The 18,640-nt window shown below is 54.7% G+C and overlaps 20 non-coding genes across 20 annotated transcripts; all 20 read left to right on the forward strand.

Annotated features, from left to right (window-relative positions):
* Positions 1–705: 705 nt before the first annotated feature.
* LOC138564363 (U5 spliceosomal RNA) lies at positions 706–821 on the forward strand. Its single transcript, XR_011300314.1, has one exon. It is a non-coding gene; the product is annotated as a U5 spliceosomal RNA (small nuclear RNA).
* A 776-nt stretch (positions 822–1,597) lies between these two features.
* Positions 1,598–1,713, forward strand: LOC138564364 (U5 spliceosomal RNA). Its single transcript, XR_011300315.1, has one exon. It is a non-coding gene; the product is annotated as a U5 spliceosomal RNA (small nuclear RNA).
* Positions 1,714–2,518: 805 nt separating this feature from the next.
* Positions 2,519–2,634, forward strand: LOC138564367 (U5 spliceosomal RNA). The gene has a single exon (XR_011300317.1). It is a non-coding gene; the product is annotated as a U5 spliceosomal RNA (small nuclear RNA).
* Positions 2,635–3,410: 776 nt separating this feature from the next.
* On the forward strand, positions 3,411–3,526 carry LOC138564368 (U5 spliceosomal RNA). Its single transcript, XR_011300318.1, has one exon. It is a non-coding gene; the product is annotated as a U5 spliceosomal RNA (small nuclear RNA).
* An 806-nt stretch (positions 3,527–4,332) lies between these two features.
* LOC138564369 (U5 spliceosomal RNA) lies at positions 4,333–4,448 on the forward strand. Its single transcript, XR_011300319.1, has one exon. It is a non-coding gene; the product is annotated as a U5 spliceosomal RNA (small nuclear RNA).
* Positions 4,449–5,218: 770 nt separating this feature from the next.
* Positions 5,219–5,334, forward strand: LOC138564964 (U5 spliceosomal RNA). The gene has a single exon (XR_011300889.1). It is a non-coding gene; the product is annotated as a U5 spliceosomal RNA (small nuclear RNA).
* Positions 5,335–6,110: 776 nt separating this feature from the next.
* LOC138564370 (U5 spliceosomal RNA) lies at positions 6,111–6,226 on the forward strand. Its single transcript, XR_011300320.1, has one exon. It is a non-coding gene; the product is annotated as a U5 spliceosomal RNA (small nuclear RNA).
* A 776-nt stretch (positions 6,227–7,002) lies between these two features.
* Positions 7,003–7,118, forward strand: LOC138565099 (U5 spliceosomal RNA). The gene has a single exon (XR_011301016.1). It is a non-coding gene; the product is annotated as a U5 spliceosomal RNA (small nuclear RNA).
* A 799-nt stretch (positions 7,119–7,917) lies between these two features.
* Positions 7,918–8,033, forward strand: LOC138564371 (U5 spliceosomal RNA). The gene has a single exon (XR_011300321.1). It is a non-coding gene; the product is annotated as a U5 spliceosomal RNA (small nuclear RNA).
* Positions 8,034–8,839: 806 nt separating this feature from the next.
* On the forward strand, positions 8,840–8,955 carry LOC138564373 (U5 spliceosomal RNA). Its single transcript, XR_011300323.1, has one exon. It is a non-coding gene; the product is annotated as a U5 spliceosomal RNA (small nuclear RNA).
* A 770-nt stretch (positions 8,956–9,725) lies between these two features.
* LOC138564966 (U5 spliceosomal RNA) lies at positions 9,726–9,841 on the forward strand. Its single transcript, XR_011300890.1, has one exon. It is a non-coding gene; the product is annotated as a U5 spliceosomal RNA (small nuclear RNA).
* A 776-nt stretch (positions 9,842–10,617) lies between these two features.
* On the forward strand, positions 10,618–10,733 carry LOC138564374 (U5 spliceosomal RNA). The gene has a single exon (XR_011300324.1). It is a non-coding gene; the product is annotated as a U5 spliceosomal RNA (small nuclear RNA).
* Positions 10,734–11,509: 776 nt separating this feature from the next.
* Positions 11,510–11,625, forward strand: LOC138565100 (U5 spliceosomal RNA). The gene has a single exon (XR_011301017.1). It is a non-coding gene; the product is annotated as a U5 spliceosomal RNA (small nuclear RNA).
* Positions 11,626–12,424: 799 nt separating this feature from the next.
* Positions 12,425–12,540, forward strand: LOC138564375 (U5 spliceosomal RNA). The gene has a single exon (XR_011300325.1). It is a non-coding gene; the product is annotated as a U5 spliceosomal RNA (small nuclear RNA).
* An 806-nt stretch (positions 12,541–13,346) lies between these two features.
* On the forward strand, positions 13,347–13,462 carry LOC138564376 (U5 spliceosomal RNA). The gene has a single exon (XR_011300326.1). It is a non-coding gene; the product is annotated as a U5 spliceosomal RNA (small nuclear RNA).
* A 770-nt stretch (positions 13,463–14,232) lies between these two features.
* LOC138564967 (U5 spliceosomal RNA) lies at positions 14,233–14,348 on the forward strand. The gene has a single exon (XR_011300891.1). It is a non-coding gene; the product is annotated as a U5 spliceosomal RNA (small nuclear RNA).
* A 776-nt stretch (positions 14,349–15,124) lies between these two features.
* LOC138564377 (U5 spliceosomal RNA) lies at positions 15,125–15,240 on the forward strand. The gene has a single exon (XR_011300327.1). It is a non-coding gene; the product is annotated as a U5 spliceosomal RNA (small nuclear RNA).
* An 805-nt stretch (positions 15,241–16,045) lies between these two features.
* Positions 16,046–16,161, forward strand: LOC138564379 (U5 spliceosomal RNA). The gene has a single exon (XR_011300329.1). It is a non-coding gene; the product is annotated as a U5 spliceosomal RNA (small nuclear RNA).
* Positions 16,162–16,967: 806 nt separating this feature from the next.
* LOC138564380 (U5 spliceosomal RNA) lies at positions 16,968–17,083 on the forward strand. The gene has a single exon (XR_011300330.1). It is a non-coding gene; the product is annotated as a U5 spliceosomal RNA (small nuclear RNA).
* Positions 17,084–17,853: 770 nt separating this feature from the next.
* Positions 17,854–17,969, forward strand: LOC138564968 (U5 spliceosomal RNA). The gene has a single exon (XR_011300892.1). It is a non-coding gene; the product is annotated as a U5 spliceosomal RNA (small nuclear RNA).
* The last annotated feature ends 671 nt before the right edge of the window (positions 17,970–18,640 follow it).

Genomic DNA, 18,640 nt, shown 5'->3' on the forward strand with positions numbered 1-18,640 from the left:
CAGGGGTCCTCGCAGCACAGCCAGGCTGATGCCTTGCAGTGGTAGCCAGAGGGGGGAGCCTTTAGCTAATGCTTGCTGCTGTCGCCACCTGCTGGTGAGCCAGCAGAGGCTGGCTCCAAGCTAGCATCCAGGAGGATATGGCCCCAGTGGGCAGGGGTTTGGGCCCGGGCCCCGATCGCCTGACAAACGCCTGACAAACGCCGTCCTTTGCCCGGCGGGCTTTGCCCTGGCGGGCAAAAGAACCTGGCAGCCCAGGAGGCCCAGCACCCGTGCAAGACAGGGTGAGGGCGGAAAATGACCCCTGTGTCCTGAGAAAGGAGAGAGCGGGCTGCTTTTTCAACATCCTGGGGGAGGAGCCCCATCTCTGGGGCCCAAAAGAAAATCTCACGCCTGCCTCCCAGAAGCCCTAGACCTTATGTAAACGAGGGGAGTCCTCAGGCAAAGGCAGACTCTGCCTGCCTTTTGGCCAATGTCACATGGCCTGCGGTCTGGAGAAATTTGCATACCCACAATCCCCTGCCAGGTTTCATGACTTTGGATGGGATTGCTTGCAAATAAAGTCATTCTGCCACGGGTTCGGAGCCCGATAGCATTCTCCATTCGCTTCATCTCAAAAAGCGTCATCGTGTGCACTGCTTCACTAAGTCACCCTGAGCTAGTGAGGTGTTGCATTTTTTGCGGCCGCAGTCGGGGCCACTAGAGCGCATACTCTGGTTTCTCTTCAAACCGAATAAATCTTTCGCCTTTTACTAAAGATTTCCGTGGAGAGGAACATTAAAGAGTTTCACTCAATTTTTTGAAGCCCTGCCAAGTGCAGGGTTACCTATGCTGGTTAAAAAAAAAAAGAAACAGAGCAAATGAAAGCGCAAAGCCTGCTTTTCAGCTGTTGGCTTGCACCCCCCAGCTGTCAGTCAGCCTTTGCAGGGGTCCTTGCAGCACAGCCAGGCTGATGCCTTGCAGTGGTAGCCAGAGGGGGGAGCCTTTAGCTAATGCTTGCTGCTGTCGCCACCTGCTGGTGAGCCAGCAGAGGCTGGCTCCAAGCTAGCATCCAGGAGGATATGGCCCCAGTGGGCAGGGGTTTGGGCCCGGGCCCCGATCGGCTGACGAACGCCTGACAAACGCCGTCCTTTGCCCGCTGGCAGCCCAGGAGGCCCAGCACCCGTGCAAGACAGGGTGAGGGCGGAAAATGACCCCTGTGTCCTGAGAAAGGAGAGAGCGGGCTGCTTCTTCAACATCCTGGGGGAGGAGCCCCATCTCTGGGGCCCAAAAGAAAATCTCACGCCTGCCTCCCAGAAGCCCTAGACCTTATGTAAACGAGGGGAGTCCTCAAGCAAAAGCAGACTCTGCCTGCCTTTTGGCCAATGTCACATGGCCTGCGGTCTGGAGAAATTTGCATACCCACAATCCCCTGCCAGGTTTCATGACTTTGGATGGGATTGCTTGCAAATAAAGTCATTCTGCCACGGGTTCGGAGCCCGATAGCATTCTCCATTCGCTTCATCTCAAAAAGCGTCATCGTGTGCACTGCTTCACTAAGTCACCCTGAGCTAGTGAGGTGTTGCATTTTTTGCGGCCGCAGTCGGGGCCACTAGAGCGCATACTCTGGTTTCTCTTCAAACCGAATAAATCTTTCGCCTTTTACTAAAGATTTCCGTGGAGAGGAACATTAAAGAGTTTCACTCAATTTTTTGAAGCCCTGCCAAGTGCAGGGTTACCTATGCTGGTTAAAAAAAAAAAGAAACAGAGCAAATGAAAGCGCAAAGCCTGCTTTTCAGCTGTTGGCTTGCACCCCCCAGCTGTCAGTCAGCCTTTGCAGGGGTCCTCGCAGCACAGCCAGGCTGATGCTTTGCAGTGGTAGCCAGAGGGGGGAGCCTTTAGCTAATGCTTGCTGCTGTCGCCACCTGCTGGTGAGCCAGCAGAGGCTGGCTCCAAGCTAGCATCCAGGAGGATATGGCCCCAGTGGGCAGGGGTTTGGGCCCGGGCCCCGATCGGCTGACGAACGCCTGACAAACGCCGTCCTTTGCCCGGCGGGCTTTGCCCTGGCGGGCAAAAGAACCTGGCAGCCCAGGAGGCCCAGCACCCGTGCAAGACAGGGTGAGGGCGGAAAATGACCCCTGTGTCCTGAGAAAGGAGAGAGCGGGCTGCTTTTTCAACATCCTGGGGGAGGAGCCCCATCTCTGGGGCCCAAAAGAAAATCTCACGCCTGCCTCCCAGAAGCCCTAGACCTTATGTAAACGAGGGGAGTCCTCAGGCAAAGGCAGACTCTGCCTGCCTTTTGGCCAATGTCACATGGCCTGCGGTCTGGAGAAATTTGCATACCCACAATCCCCTGCCAGGTTTCATGACTTTGGATGGGATTGCTTGCAAATAAAGTCATTCTGCCACGGGTTCGGAGCCCGATAGCATTCTCCATTCGCTTCATCTCAAAAAGCGTCATCGTGTGCACTGCTTCACTAAGTCACCCTGAGCTAGTGAGGTGTTGCATTTTTTGCGGCCGCAGTCGGGGCCACTAGAGCGCATACTCTGGTTTCTCTTCAAACCGAATAAATCTTTCGCCTTTTACTAAAGATTTCCGTGGAGAGGAACATTAAAGAGTTTCACTCAATTTTTTGAAGCCCTGCCAAGTGCAGGGTTACCTATGCTGGTTAAAAAAAAAAAGAAACAGAGCAAATGAAAGCGCAAAGCCTGCTTTTCAGCTGTTGGCTTGCACCCCCCAGCTGTCAGTCAGCCTTTGCAGGGGTCCTCGCAGCACAGCCAGGCTGATGCTTTGCAGTGGTAGCCAGAGGGGGGAGCCTTTAGCTAATGCTTGCTGCTGTCGCCACCTGCTGGTGAGCCAGCAGAGGCTGGCTCCAAGCTAGCATCCAGGAGGATATGGCCCCAGTGGGCAGGGGTTTGGGCCCGGGCCCCGATCGGCTGACGAACGCCTGACAAACGCCGTCCTTTGCCCGCTGGCAGCCCAGGAGGCCCAGCACCCGTGCAAGACAGGGTGAGGGCGGAAAATGACCCCTGTGTCCTGAGAAAGGAGAGAGCGGGCTGCTTTTTCAACATCCTGGGGGAGGAGCCCCATCTCTGGGGCCCAAAAGAAAATCTCACGCCTGCCTCCCAGAAGCCCTAGACCTTATGTAAACGAGGGGAGTCCTCAGGCAAAGGCAGACTCTGCCTGCCTTTTGGCCAATGTCACATGGCCTGCGGTCTGGAGAAATTTGCATACCCACAATCCCCTGCCAGGTTTCATGACTTTGGATGGGATTGCTTGCAAATAAAGTCATTCTGCCACGGGTTCGGAGCCCGATAGCATTCTCCATTCGCTTCATCTCAAAAAGCGTCATCGTGTGCACTGCTTCACTAAGTCACCCTGAGCTAGTGAGGTGTTGCATTTTTTGCGGCCGCAGTCGGGGCCACTAGAGCGCATACTCTGGTTTCTCTTCAAACCGAATAAATCTTTCGCCTTTTACTAAAGATTTCCGTGGAGAGGAACATTAAAGAGTTTCACTCAATTTTTTGAAGCCCTGCCAAGTGCAGGGTTACCTATGCTGGTTAAAAAAAAAAAAGAAACAGAGCAAATGAAAGCGCAAAGCCTGCTTTTCAGCTGTTGGCTTGCACCCCCCAGCTGTCAGTCAGCCTTTGCAGGGGTCCTCGCAGCACAGCCAGGCTGATGCCTTGCAGTGGTAGCCAGAGGGGGGAGCCTTTAGCTAATGCTTGCTGCTGTCGCCACCTGCTGGTGAGCCAGCAGAGGCTGGCTCCAAGCTAGCATCCAGGAGGATATGGCCCCAGTGGGCAGGGGTTTGGGCCCGGGCCCCGATCGCCTGACAAACGCCTGACAAACGCCGTCCTTTGCCCGGCGGGCTTTGCCCTGGCGGGCAAAAGAACCTGGCAGCCCAGGAGGCCCAGCACCCGTGCAAGACAGGGTGAGGGCGGAAAATGACCCCTGTGTCCTGAGAAAGGAGAGAGCGGGCTGCTTTTTCAACATCCTGGGGGAGGAGCCCCATCTCTGGGGCCCAAAAGAAAATCTCACGCCTGCCTCCCAGAAGCCCTAGACCTTATGTAAACGAGGGGAGTCCTCAGGCAAAGGCAGACTCTGCCTGCCTTTTGGCCAATGTCACATGGCCTGCGGTCTGGAGAAATTTGCATACCCACAATCCCCTGCCAGGTTTCATGACTTTGGATGGGATTGCTTGCAAATAAAGTCATTCTGCCACGGGTTCGGAGCCCGATAGCATTCTCCATTCGCTTCATCTCAAAAAGCGTCATCGTGTGCACTGCTTCACTAAGTCACCCTGAGCTAGTGAGGTGTTGCATTTTTTGCGGCCGCAGTCGGGGCCACTAGAGCGCATACTCTGGTTTCTCTTCAAACCGAATAAATCTTTCGCCTTTTACTAAAGATTTCCGTGGAGAGGAACATTAAAGAGTTTCACTCAATTTTTTGAAGCCCTGCCAAGTGCAGGGTTACCTATGCTGGTTAAAAAGAAACAGAGCAAATGAAAGCGCAAAGCCTGCTTTTCAGCTGTTGGCTTGCACCCCCCAGCTGTCAGTCAGCCTTTGCAGGGGTCCTCGCAGCACAGCCAGGCTGATGCCTTGCAGTGGTAGCCAGAGGGGGGAGCCTTTAGCTAATGCTTGCTGCTGTCGCCACCTGCTGGTGAGCCAGCAGAGGCTGGCTCCAAGCTAGCATCCAGGAGGATATGGCCCCAGTGGGCAGGGGTTTGGGCCCGGGCCCCGATCGGCTGACGAACGCCTGACAAACGCCGTCCTTTGCCCGCTGGCAGCCCAGGAGGCCCAGCACCCGTGCAAGACAGGGTGAGGGCGGAAAATGACCCCTGTGTCCTGAGAAAGGAGAGAGCGGGCTGCTTCTTCAACATCCTGGGGGAGGAGCCCCATCTCTGGGGCCCAAAAGAAAATCTCACGCCTGCCTCCCAGAAGCCCTAGACCTTATGTAAACGAGGGGAGTCCTCAGGCAAAGGCAGACTCTGCCTGCCTTTTGGCCAATGTCACATGGCCTGCGGTCTGGAGAAATTTGCATACCCACAATCCCCTGCCAGGTTTCATGACTTTGGATGGGATTGCTTGCAAATAAAGTCATTCTGCCACGGGTTCGGAGCCCGATAGCATTCTCCATTCGCTTCATCTCAAAAAGCGTCATCGTGTGCACTGCTTCACTAAGTCACCCTGAGCTAGTGAGGTGTTGCATTTTTTGCGGCCGCAGTCGGGGCCACTAGAGCGCATACTCTTGTTTCTCTTCAAACCGAATAAATCTTTCGCCTTTTACTAAAGATTTCCGTGGAGAGGAACATTAAAGAGTTTCACTCAATTTTTTGAAGCCCTGCCAAGTGCAGGGTTACCTATGCTGGTTAAAAAAAAAAAGAAACAGAGCAAATGAAAGCGCAAAGCCTGCTTTTCAGCTGTTGGCTTGCACCCCCCAGCTGTCAGTCAGCCTTTGCAGGGGTCCTTGCAGCACAGCCAGGCTGATGCCTTGCAGTGGTAGCCAGAGGGGGGAGCCTTTAGCTAATGCTTGCTGCTGTCGCCACCTGCTGGTGAGCCAGCAGAGGCTGGCTCCAAGCTAGCATCCAGGAGGATATGGCCCCAGTGGGCAGGGGTTTGGGCCCGGGCCCCGATCGGCTGACGAACGCCTGACAAACGCCGTCCTTTGCCCGCTGGCAGCCCAGGAGGCCCAGCACCCGTGCAAGACAGGGTGAGGGCGGAAAATGACCCCTGTGTCCTGAGAAAGGAGAGAGCGGGCTGCTTCTTCAACATCCTGGGGGAGGAGCCCCATCTCTGGGGCCCAAAAGAAAATCTCACGCCTGCCTCCCAGAAGCCCTAGACCTTATGTAAACGAGGGGAGTCCTCAAGCAAAAGCAGACTCTGCCTGCCTTTTGGCCAATGTCACATGGCCTGCGGTCTGGAGAAATTTGCATACCCACAATCCCCTGCCAGGTTTCATGACTTTGGATGGGATTGCTTGCAAATAAAGTCATTCTGCCACGGGTTCGGAGCCCGATAGCATTCTCCATTCGCTTCATCTCAAAAAGCGTCATCGTGTGCACTGCTTCACTAAGTCACCCTGAGCTAGTGAGGTGTTGCATTTTTTGCGGCCGCAGTCGGGGCCACTAGAGCGCATACTCTGGTTTCTCTTCAAACCGAATAAATCTTTCGCCTTTTACTAAAGATTTCCGTGGAGAGGAACATTAAAGAGTTTCACTCAATTTTTTGAAGCCCTGCCAAGTGCAGGGTTACCTATGCTGGTTATAAAAAAAAAGAAACAGAGCAAATGAAAGCGCAAAGCCTGCTTTTCAGCTGTTGGCTTGCACCCCCCAGCTGTCAGTCAGCCTTTGCAGGGGTCCTCGCAGCACAGCCAGGCTGATGCTTTGCAGTGGTAGCCAGAGGGGGGAGCCTTTAGCTAATGCTTGCTGCTGTCGCCACCTGCTGGTGAGCCAGCAGAGGCTGGCTCCAAGCTAGCATCCAGGAGGATATGGCCCCAGTGGGCAGGGGTTTGGGCCCGGGCCCCGATCGGCTGACGAACGCCTGACAAACGCCGTCCTTTGCCCGCTGGCAGCCCAGGAGGCCCAGCACCCGTGCAAGACAGGGTGAGGGCGGAAAATGACCCCTGTGTCCTGAGAAAGGAGAGAGCGGGCTGCTTCTTCAACATCCTGGGGGAGGAGCCCCATCTCTGGGGCCCAAAAGAAAATCTCACGCCTGCCTCCCAGAAGCCCTAGACCTTATGTAAACGAGGGGAGTCCTCAAGCAAAAGCAGACTCTGCCTGCCTTTTGGCCAATGTTACATGGCCTGCGGTCTGGAGAAATTTGCATACCCACAATCCCCTGCCAGGTTTCATGACTTTGGATGGGATTGCTTGCAAATAAAGTCATTCTGCCACGGGTTCGGAGCCCGATGGCATTCTCCATTCGCTTCATCTCAAAAAGCGTCATCGTGTGCACTGCTTCACTAAGTCACCCTGAGCTAGTGAGGTGTTGCATTTTTTGCGGCCGCAGTCGGGGCCACTAGAGCGCATACTCTGGTTTCTCTTCAAACCGAATAAATCTTTCGCCTTTTACTAAAGATTTCCGTGGAGAGGAACATTAAAGAGTTTCACTCAATGTTTTGAAGCCCTGCCAAGTGCAGGGTTACCTATGCTGGTTAAAAAGAAACAGAGCAAATGAAAGCGCAAAGCCTGCTTTTCAGCTGTTGGCTTGCACCCCCCAGCTGTCAGTCAGCCTTTGCAGGGGTCCTCGCAGCACAGCCAGGCTGATGCCTTGCAGTGGTAGCCAGAGGGGGGAGCCTTTAGCTAATGCTTGCTGCTGTCGCCACCTGCTGGTGAGCCAGCAGAGGCTGGCTCCAAGCTAGCATCCAGGAGGATATGGCCCCAGTGGGCAGGGGTTTGGGCCCGGGCCCCGATCGGCTGACGAACGCCTGACAAACGCCGTCCTTTGCCCGGCGGGCTTTGCCCTGGCGGGCAAAAGAACCTGGCAGCCCAGGAGGCCCAGCACCCGTGCAAGACAGGGTGAGGGCGGAAAATGACCCCTGTGTCCTGAGAAAGGAGAGAGTGGGCTGCTTTTTCAACATCCTGGGGGAGGAGCCCCATCTCTGGGGCCCAAAAGAAAATCTCACGCCTGCCTCCCAGAAGCCCTAGACCTTATGTAAACGAGGGGAGTCCTCAGGCAAAGGCAGACTCTGCCTGCCTTTTGGCCAATGTCACATGGCCTGCGGTCTGGAGAAATTTGCATACCCACAATCCCCTGCCAGGTTTCATGACTTTGGATGGGATTGCTTGCAAATAAAGTCATTCTGCCACGGGTTCGGAGCCCGATAGCATTCTCCATTCGCTTCATCTCAAAAAGCGTCATCGTGTGCACTGCTTCACTAAGTCACCCTGAGCTAGTGAGGTGTTGCATTTTTTGCGGCCGCAGTCGGGGCCACTAGAGCGCATACTCTGGTTTCTCTTCAAACCGAATAAATCTTTCGCCTTTTACTAAAGATTTCCGTGGAGAGGAACATTAAAGAGTTTCACTCAATTTTTTGAAGCCCTGCCAAGTGCAGGGTTACCTATGCTGGTTAAAAAAAAAAAAGAAACAGAGCAAATGAAAGCGCAAAGCCTGCTTTTCAGCTGTTGGCTTGCACCCCCCAGCTGTCAGTCAGCCTTTGCAGGGGTCCTCGCAGCACAGCCAGGCTGATGCCTTGCAGTGGTAGCCAGAGGGGGGAGCCTTTAGCTAATGCTTGCTGCTGTCGCCACCTGCTGGTGAGCCAGCAGAGGCTGGCTCCAAGCTAGCATCCAGGAGGATATGGCCCCAGTGGGCAGGGGTTTGGGCCCGGGCCCCGATCGCCTGACAAACGCCTGACAAACGCCGTCCTTTGCCCGGCGGGCTTTGCCCTGGCGGGCAAAAGAACCTGGCAGCCCAGGAGGCCCAGCACCCGTGCAAGACAGGGTGAGGGCGGAAAATGACCCCTGTGTCCTGAGAAAGGAGAGAGCGGGCTGCTTTTTCAACATCCTGGGGGAGGAGCCCCATCTCTGGGGCCCAAAAGAAAATCTCACGCCTGCCTCCCAGAAGCCCTAGACCTTATGTAAACGAGGGGAGTCCTCAGGCAAAGGCAGACTCTGCCTGCCTTTTGGCCAATGTCACATGGCCTGCGGTCTGGAGAAATTTGCATACCCACAATCCCCTGCCAGGTTTCATGACTTTGGATGGGATTGCTTGCAAATAAAGTCATTCTGCCACGGGTTCGGAGCCCGATAGCATTCTCCATTCGCTTCATCTCAAAAAGCGTCATCGTGTGCACTGCTTCACTAAGTCACCCTGAGCTAGTGAGGTGTTGCATTTTTTGCGGCCGCAGTCGGGGCCACTAGAGCGCATACTCTGGTTTCTCTTCAAACCGAATAAATCTTTCGCCTTTTACTAAAGATTTCCGTGGAGAGGAACATTAAAGAGTTTCACTCAATTTTTTGAAGCCCTGCCAAGTGCAGGGTTACCTATGCTGGTTAAAAAGAAACAGAGCAAATGAAAGCGCAAAGCCTGCTTTTCAGCTGTTGGCTTGCACCCCCCAGCTGTCAGTCAGCCTTTGCAGGGGTCCTCGCAGCACAGCCAGGCTGATGCCTTGCAGTGGTAGCCAGAGGGGGGAGCCTTTAGCTAATGCTTGCTGCTGTCGCCACCTGCTGGTGAGCCAGCAGAGGCTGGCTCCAAGCTAGCATCCAGGAGGATATGGCCCCAGTGGGCAGGGGTTTGGGCCCGGGCCCCGATCGGCTGACGAACGCCTGACAAACGCCGTCCTTTGCCCGCTGGCAGCCCAGGAGGCCCAGCACCCGTGCAAGACAGGGTGAGGGCGGAAAATGACCCCTGTGTCCTGAGAAAGGAGAGAGCGGGCTGCTTCTTCAACATCCTGGGGGAGGAGCCCCATCTCTGGGGCCCAAAAGAAAATCTCACGCCTGCCTCCCAGAAGCCCTAGACCTTATGTAAACGAGGGGAGTCCTCAGGCAAAGGCAGACTCTGCCTGCCTTTTGGCCAATGTCACATGGCCTGCGGTCTGGAGAAATTTGCATACCCACAATCCCCTGCCAGGTTTCATGACTTTGGATGGGATTGCTTGCAAATAAAGTCATTCTGCCACGGGTTCGGAGCCCGATAGCATTCTCCATTCGCTTCATCTCAAAAAGCGTCATCGTGTGCACTGCTTCACTAAGTCACCCTGAGCTAGTGAGGTGTTGCATTTTTTGCGGCCGCAGTCGGGGCCACTAGAGCGCATACTCTTGTTTCTCTTCAAACCGAATAAATCTTTCGCCTTTTACTAAAGATTTCCGTGGAGAGGAACATTAAAGAGTTTCACTCAATTTTTTGAAGCCCTGCCAAGTGCAGGGTTACCTATGCTGGTTAAAAAAAAAAAGAAACAGAGCAAATGAAAGCGCAAAGCCTGCTTTTCAGCTGTTGGCTTGCACCCCCCAGCTGTCAGTCAGCCTTTGCAGGGGTCCTTGCAGCACAGCCAGGCTGATGCCTTGCAGTGGTAGCCAGAGGGGGGAGCCTTTAGCTAATGCTTGCTGCTGTCGCCACCTGCTGGTGAGCCAGCAGAGGCTGGCTCCAAGCTAGCATCCAGGAGGATATGGCCCCAGTGGGCAGGGGTTTGGGCCCGGGCCCCGATCGGCTGACGAACGCCTGACAAACGCCGTCCTTTGCCCGCTGGCAGCCCAGGAGGCCCAGCACCCGTGCAAGACAGGGTGAGGGCGGAAAATGACCCCTGTGTCCTGAGAAAGGAGAGAGCGGGCTGCTTCTTCAACATCCTGGGGGAGGAGCCCCATCTCTGGGGCCCAAAAGAAAATCTCACGCCTGCCTCCCAGAAGCCCTAGACCTTATGTAAACGAGGGGAGTCCTCAAGCAAAAGCAGACTCTGCCTGCCTTTTGGCCAATGTCACATGGCCTGCGGTCTGGAGAAATTTGCATACCCACAATCCCCTGCCAGGTTTCATGACTTTGGATGGGATTGCTTGCAAATAAAGTCATTCTGCCACGGGTTCGGAGCCCGATAGCATTCTCCATTCGCTTCATCTCAAAAAGCGTCATCGTGTGCACTGCTTCACTAAGTCACCCTGAGCTAGTGAGGTGTTGCATTTTTTGCGGCCGCAGTCGGGGCCACTAGAGCGCATACTCTGGTTTCTCTTCAAACCGAATAAATCTTTCGCCTTTTACTAAAGATTTCCGTGGAGAGGAACATTAAAGAGTTTCACTCAATTTTTTGAAGCCCTGCCAAGTGCAGGGTTACCTATGCTGGTTATAAAAAAAAAGAAACAGAGCAAATGAAAGCGCAAAGCCTGCTTTTCAGCTGTTGGCTTGCACCCCCCAGCTGTCAGTCAGCCTTTGCAGGGGTCCTCGCAGCACAGCCAGGCTGATGCTTTGCAGTGGTAGCCAGAGGGGGGAGCCTTTAGCTAATGCTTGCTGCTGTCGCCACCTGCTGGTGAGCCAGCAGAGGCTGGCTCCAAGCTAGCATCCAGGAGGATATGGCCCCAGTGGGCAGGGGTTTGGGCCCGGGCCCCGATCGGCTGACGAACGCCTGACAAACGCCGTCCTTTGCCCGCTGGCAGCCCAGGAGGCCCAGCACCCGTGCAAGACAGGGTGAGGGCGGAAAATGACCCCTGTGTCCTGAGAAAGGAGAGAGCGGGCTGCTTCTTCAACATCCTGGGGGAGGAGCCCCATCTCTGGGGCCCAAAAGAAAATCTCACGCCTGCCTCCCAGAAGCCCTAGACCTTATGTAAACGAGGGGAGTCCTCAAGCAAAAGCAGACTCTGCCTGCCTTTTGGCCAATGTTACATGGCCTGCGGTCTGGAGAAATTTGCATACCCACAATCCCCTGCCAGGTTTCATGACTTTGGATGGGATTGCTTGCAAATAAAGTCATTCTGCCACGGGTTCGGAGCCCGATGGCATTCTCCATTCGCTTCATCTCAAAAAGCGTCATCGTGTGCACTGCTTCACTAAGTCACCCTGAGCTAGTGAGGTGTTGCATTTTTTGCGGCCGCAGTCGGGGCCACTAGAGCGCATACTCTGGTTTCTCTTCAAACCGAATAAATCTTTCGCCTTTTACTAAAGATTTCCGTGGAGAGGAACATTAAAGAGTTTCACTCAATGTTTTGAAGCCCTGCCAAGTGCAGGGTTACCTATGCTGGTTAAAAAGAAACAGAGCAAATGAAAGCGCAAAGCCTGCTTTTCAGCTGTTGGCTTGCACCCCCCAGCTGTCAGTCAGCCTTTGCAGGGGTCCTCGCAGCACAGCCAGGCTGATGCCTTGCAGTGGTAGCCAGAGGGGGGAGCCTTTAGCTAATGCTTGCTGCTGTCGCCACCTGCTGGTGAGCCAGCAGAGGCTGGCTCCAAGCTAGCATCCAGGAGGATATGGCCCCAGTGGGCAGGGGTTTGGGCCCGGGCCCCGATCGGCTGACGAACGCCTGACAAACGCCGTCCTTTGCCCGGCGGGCTTTGCCCTGGCGGGCAAAAGAACCTGGCAGCCCAGGAGGCCCAGCACCCGTGCAAGACAGGGTGAGGGCGGAAAATGACCCCTGTGTCCTGAGAAAGGAGAGAGTGGGCTGCTTTTTCAACATCCTGGGGGAGGAGCCCCATCTCTGGGGCCCAAAAGAAAATCTCACGCCTGCCTCCCAGAAGCCCTAGACCTTATGTAAACGAGGGGAGTCCTCAGGCAAAGGCAGACTCTGCCTGCCTTTTGGCCAATGTCACATGGCCTGCGGTCTGGAGAAATTTGCATACCCACAATCCCCTGCCAGGTTTCATGACTTTGGATGGGATTGCTTGCAAATAAAGTCATTCTGCCACGGGTTCGGAGCCCGATAGCATTCTCCATTCGCTTCATCTCAAAAAGCGTCATCGTGTGCACTGCTTCACTAAGTCACCCTGAGCTAGTGAGGTGTTGCATTTTTTGCGGCCGCAGTCGGGGCCACTAGAGCGCATACTCTGGTTTCTCTTCAAACCGAATAAATCTTTCGCCTTTTACTAAAGATTTCCGTGGAGAGGAACATTAAAGAGTTTCACTCAATTTTTTGAAGCCCTGCCAAGTGCAGGGTTACCTATGCTGGTTAAAAAAAAAAAAGAAACAGAGCAAATGAAAGCGCAAAGCCTGCTTTTCAGCTGTTGGCTTGCACCCCCCAGCTGTCAGTCAGCCTTTGCAGGGGTCCTCGCAGCACAGCCAGGCTGATGCCTTGCAGTGGTAGCCAGAGGGGGGAGCCTTTAGCTAATGCTTGCTGCTGTCGCCACCTGCTGGTGAGCCAGCAGAGGCTGGCTCCAAGCTAGCATCCAGGAGGATATGGCCCCAGTGGGCAGGGGTTTGGGCCCGGGCCCCGATCGCCTGACAAACGCCTGACAAACGCCGTCCTTTGCCCGGCGGGCTTTGCCCTGGCGGGCAAAAGAACCTGGCAGCCCAGGAGGCCCAGCACCCGTGCAAGACAGGGTGAGGGCGGAAAATGACCCCTGTGTCCTGAGAAAGGAGAGAGCGGGCTGCTTTTTCAACATCCTGGGGGAGGAGCCCCATCTCTGGGGCCCAAAAGAAAATCTCACGCCTGCCTCCCAGAAGCCCTAGACCTTATGTAAACGAGGGGAGTCCTCAGGCAAAGGCAGACTCTGCCTGCCTTTTGGCCAATGTCACATGGCCTGCGGTCTGGAGAAATTTGCATACCCACAATCCCCTGCCAGGTTTCATGACTTTGGATGGGATTGCTTGCAAATAAAGTCATTCTGCCACGGGTTCGGAGCCCGATAGCATTCTCCATTCGCTTCATCTCAAAAAGCGTCATCGTGTGCACTGCTTCACTAAGTCACCCTGAGCTAGTGAGGTGTTGCATTTTTTGCGGCCGCAGTCGGGGCCACTAGAGCGCATACTCTGGTTTCTCTTCAAACCGAATAAATCTTTCGCCTTTTACTAAAGATTTCCGTGGAGAGGAACATTAAAGAGTTTCACTCAATTTTTTGAAGCCCTGCCAAGTGCAGGGTTACCTATGCTGGTTAAAAAGAAACAGAGCAAATGAAAGCGCAAAGCCTGCTTTTCAGCTGTTGGCTTGCACCCCCCAGCTGTCAGTCAGCCTTTGCAGGGGTCCTCGCAGCACAGCCAGGCTGATGCCTTGCAGTGGTAGCCAGAGGGGGGAGCCTTTAGCTAATGCTTGCTGCTGTCGCCACCTGCTGGTGAGCCAGCAGAGGCTGGCTCCAAGCTAGCATCCAGGAGGATATGGCCCCAGTGGGCAGGGGTTTGGGCCCGGGCCCCGATCGGCTGACGAACGCCTGACAAACGCCGTCCTTTGCCCGCTGGCAGCCCAGGAGGCCCAGCACCCGTGCAAGACAGGGTGAGGGCGGAAAATGACCCCTGTGTCCTGAGAAAGGAGAGAGCGGGCTGCTTCTTCAACATCCTGGGGGAGGAGCCCCATCTCTGGGGCCCAAAAGAAAATCTCACGCCTGCCTCCCAGAAGCCCTAGACCTTATGTAAACGAGGGGAGTCCTCAGGCAAAGGCAGACTCTGCCTGCCTTTTGGCCAATGTCACATGGCCTGCGGTCTGGAGAAATTTGCATACCCACAATCCCCTGCCAGGTTTCATGACTTTGGATGGGATTGCTTGCAAATAAAGTCATTCTGCCACGGGTTCGGAGCCCGATAGCATTCTCCATTCGCTTCATCTCAAAAAGCGTCATCGTGTGCACTGCTTCACTAAGTCACCCTGAGCTAGTGAGGTGTTGCATTTTTTGCGGCCGCAGTCGGGGCCACTAGAGCGCATACTCTTGTTTCTCTTCAAACCGAATAAATCTTTCGCCTTTTACTAAAGATTTCCGTGGAGAGGAACATTAAAGAGTTTCACTCAATTTTTTGAAGCCCTGCCAAGTGCAGGGTTACCTATGCTGGTTAAAAAAAAAAAGAAACAGAGCAAATGAAAGCGCAAAGCCTGCTTTTCAGCTGTTGGCTTGCACCCCCCAGCTGTCAGTCAGCCTTTGCAGGGGTCCTTGCAGCACAGCCAGGCTGATGCCTTGCAGTGGTAGCCAGAGGGGGGAGCCTTTAGCTAATGCTTGCTGCTGTCGCCACCTGCTGGTGAGCCAGCAGAGGCTGGCTCCAAGCTAGCATCCAGGAGGATATGGCCCCAGTGGGCAGGGGTTTGGGCCCGGGCCCCGATCGGCTGACGAACGCCTGACAAACGCCGTCCTTTGCCCGCTGGCAGCCCAGGAGGCCCAGCACCCGTGCAAGACAGGGTGAGGGCGGAAAATGACCCCTGTGTCCTGAGAAAGGAGAGAGCGGGCTGCTTCTTCAACATCCTGGGGGAGGAGCCCCATCTCTGGGGCCCAAAAGAAAATCTCACGCCTGCCTCCCAGAAGCCCTAGACCTTATGTAAACGAGGGGAGTCCTCAAGCAAAAGCAGACTCTGCCTGCCTTTTGGCCAATGTCACATGGCCTGCGGTCTGGAGAAATTTGCATACCCACAATCCCCTGCCAGGTTTCATGACTTTGGATGGGATTGCTTGCAAATAAAGTCATTCTGCCACGGGTTCGGAGCCCGATAGCATTCTCCATTCGCTTCATCTCAAAAAGCGTCATCGTGTGCACTGCTTCACTAAGTCACCCTGAGCTAGTGAGGTGTTGCATTTTTTGCGGCCGCAGTCGGGGCCACTAGAGCGCATACTCTGGTTTCTCTTCAAACCGAATAAATCTTTCGCCTTTTACTAAAGATTTCCGTGGAGAGGAACATTAAAGAGTTTCACTCAATTTTTTGAAGCCCTGCCAAGTGCAGGGTTACCTATGCTGGTTATAAAAAAAAAGAAACAGAGCAAATGAAAGCGCAAAGCCTGCTTTTCAGCTGTTGGCTTGCACCCCCCAGCTGTCAGTCAGCCTTTGCAGGGGTCCTCGCAGCACAGCCAGGCTGATGCTTTGCAGTGGTAGCCAGAGGGGGGAGCCTTTAGCTAATGCTTGCTGCTGTCGCCACCTGCTGGTGAGCCAGCAGAGGCTGGCTCCAAGCTAGCATCCAGGAGGATATGGCCCCAGTGGGCAGGGGTTTGGGCCCGGGCCCCGATCGGCTGACGAACGCCTGACAAACGCCGTCCTTTGCCCGGCGGGCTTTGCCCTGGCGGGCAAAAGAACCTGGCAGCCCAGGAGGCCCAGCACCCGTGCAAGACAGGGTGAGGGCGGAAAATGACCCCTGTGTCCTGAGAAAGGAGAGAGTGGGCTGCTTTTTCAACATCCTGGGGGAGGAGCCCCATCTCTGGGGCCCAAAAGAAAATCTCACGCCTGCCTCCCAGAAGCCCTAGACCTTATGTAAACGAGGGGAGTCCTCAGGCAAAGGCAGACTCTGCCTGCCTTTTGGCCAATGTCACATGGCCTGCGGTCTGGAGAAATTTGCATACCCACAATCCCCTGCCAGGTTTCATGACTTTGGATGGGATTGCTTGCAAATAAAGTCATTCTGCCACGGGTTCGGAGCCCGATAGCATTCTCCATTCGCTTCATCTCAAAAAGCGTCATCGTGTGCACTGCTTCACTAAGTCACCCTGAGCTAGTGAGGTGTTGCATTTTTTGCGGCCGCAGTCGGGGCCACTAGAGCGCATACTCTGGTTTCTCTTCAAACCGAATAAATCTTTCGCCTTTTACTAAAGATTTCCGTGGAGAGGAACATTAAAGAGTTTCACTCAATTTTTTGAAGCCCTGCCAAGTGCAGGGTTACCTATGCTGGTTAAAAAAAAAAAAGAAACAGAGCAAATGAAAGCGCAAAGCCTGCTTTTCAGCTGTTGGCTTGCACCCCCCAGCTGTCAGTCAGCCTTTGCAGGGGTCCTCGCAGCACAGCCAGGCTGATGCCTTGCAGTGGTAGCCAGAGGGGGGAGCCTTTAGCTAATGCTTGCTGCTGTCGCCACCTGCTGGTGAGCCAGCAGAAGCTGGCTCCAAGCTAGCATCCAGGAGGATATGGCCCCAGTGGGCAGGGGTTTGGGCCCGGGCCCCGATCGCCTGACAAACGCCTGACAAACGCCGTCCTTTGCCCGGCGGGCTTTGCCCTGGCGGGCAAAAGAACCTGGCAGCCCAGGAGGCCCAGCACCCGTGCAAGACAGGGTGAGGGCGGAAAATGACCCCTGTGTCCTGAGAAAGGAGAGAGCGGGCTGCTTTTTCAACATCCTGGGGGAGGAGCCCCATCTCTGGGGCCCAAAAGAAAATCTCACGCCTGCCTCCCAGAAGCCCTAGACCTTATGTAAACGAGGGGAGTCCTCAGGCAAAGGCAGACTCTGCCTGCCTTTTGGCCAATGTCACATGGCCTGCGGTCTGGAGAAATTTGCATACCCACAATCCCCTGCCAGGTTTCATGACTTTGGATGGGATTGCTTGCAAATAAAGTCATTCTGCCACGGGTTCGGAGCCCGATAGCATTCTCCATTCGCTTCATCTCAAAAAGCGTCATCGTGTGCACTGCTTCACTAAGTCACCCTGAGCTAGTGAGGTGTTGCATTTTTTGCGGCCGCAGTCGGGGCCACTAGAGCGCATACTCTGGTTTCTCTTCAAACCGAATAAATCTTTCGCCTTTTACTAAAGATTTCCGTGGAGAGGAACATTAAAGAGTTTCACTCAATTTTTTGAAGCCCTGCCAAGTGCAGGGTTACCTATGCTGGTTAAAAAGAAACAGAGCAAATGAAAGCGCAAAGCCTGCTTTTCAGCTGTTGGCTTGCACCCCCCAGCTGTCAGTCAGCCTTTGCAGGGGTCCTCGCAGCACAGCCAGGCTGATGCCTTGCAGTGGTAGCCAGAGGGGGGAGCCTTTAGCTAATGCTTGCTGCTGTCGCCACCTGCTGGTGAGCCAGCAGAGGCTGGCTCCAAGCTAGCATCCAGGAGGATATGGCCCCAGTGGGCAGGGGTTTGGGCCCGGGCCCCGATCGGCTGACGAACGCCTGACAAACGCCGTCCTTTGCCCGCTGGCAGCCCAGGAGGCCCAGCACCCGTGCAAGACAGGGTGAGGGCGGAAAATGACCCCTGTGTCCTGAGAAAGGAGAGAGCGGGCTGCTTCTTCAACATCCTGGGGGAGGAGCCCCATCTCTGGGGCCCAAAAGAAAATCTCACGCCTGCCTCCCAGAAGCCCTAGACCTTATGTAAACGAGGGGAGTCCTCAGGCAAAGGCAGACTCTGCCTGCCTTTTGGCCAATGTCACATGGCCTGCGGTCTGGAGAAATTTGCATACCCACAATCCCCTGCCAGGTTTCATGACTTTGGATGGGATTGCTTGCAAATAAAGTCATTCTGCCACGGGTTCGGAGCCCGATAGCATTCTCCATTCGCTTCATCTCAAAAAGCGTCATCGTGTGCACTGCTTCACTAAGTCACCCTGAGCTAGTGAGGTGTTGCATTTTTTGCGGCCGCAGTCGGGGCCACTAGAGCGCATACTCTTGTTTCTCTTCAAACCGAATAAATCTTTCGCCTTTTACTAAAGATTTCCGTGGAGAGGAACATTAAAGAGTTTCACTCAATTTTTTGAAGCCCTGCCAAGTGCAGGGTTACCTATGCTAGTTAAAAAAAAAAAGAAACAGAGCAAATGAAAGCGCAAAGCCTGCTTTTCAGCTGTTGGCTTGCACCCCCCAGCTGTCAGTCAGCCTTTGCAGGGGTCCTTGCAGCACAGCCAGGCTGATGCCTTGCAGTGGTAGCCAGAGGGGGGAGCCTTTAGCTAATGCTTGCTGCTGTCGCCACCTGCTGGTGAGCCAGCAGAGGCTGGCTCCAAGCTAGCATCCAGGAGGATATGGCCCCAGTGGGCAGGGGTTTGGGCCCGGGCCCCGATCGGCTGACGAACGCCTGACAAACGCCGTCCTTTGCCCGCTGGCAGCCCAGGAGGCCCAGCACCCGTGCAAGACAGGGTGAGGGCGGAAAATGACCCCTGTGTCCTGAGAAAGGAGAGAGCGGGCTGCTTCTTCAACATCCTGGGGGAGGAGCCCCATCTCTGGGGCCCAAAAGAAAATCTCACGCCTGCCTCCCAGAAGCCCTAGACCTTATGTAAACGAGGGGAGTCCTCAAGCAAAAGCAGACTCTGCCTGCCTTTTGGCCAATGTCACATGGCCTGCGGTCTGGAGAAATTTGCATACCCACAATCCCCTGCCAGGTTTCATGACTTTGGATGGGATTGCTTGCAAATAAAGTCATTCTGCCACGGGTTCGGAGCCCGATAGCATTCTCCAT

The sequence above is a fragment of the Ambystoma mexicanum genome, chromosome 1q (genome assembly GCF_040938575.1).
Source record: "Ambystoma mexicanum isolate Mex_15411 chromosome 1q, UKY_AmexF1_1, whole genome shotgun sequence".
NCBI lineage: Eukaryota > Metazoa > Chordata > Amphibia > Caudata > Ambystomatidae > Ambystoma > Ambystoma mexicanum.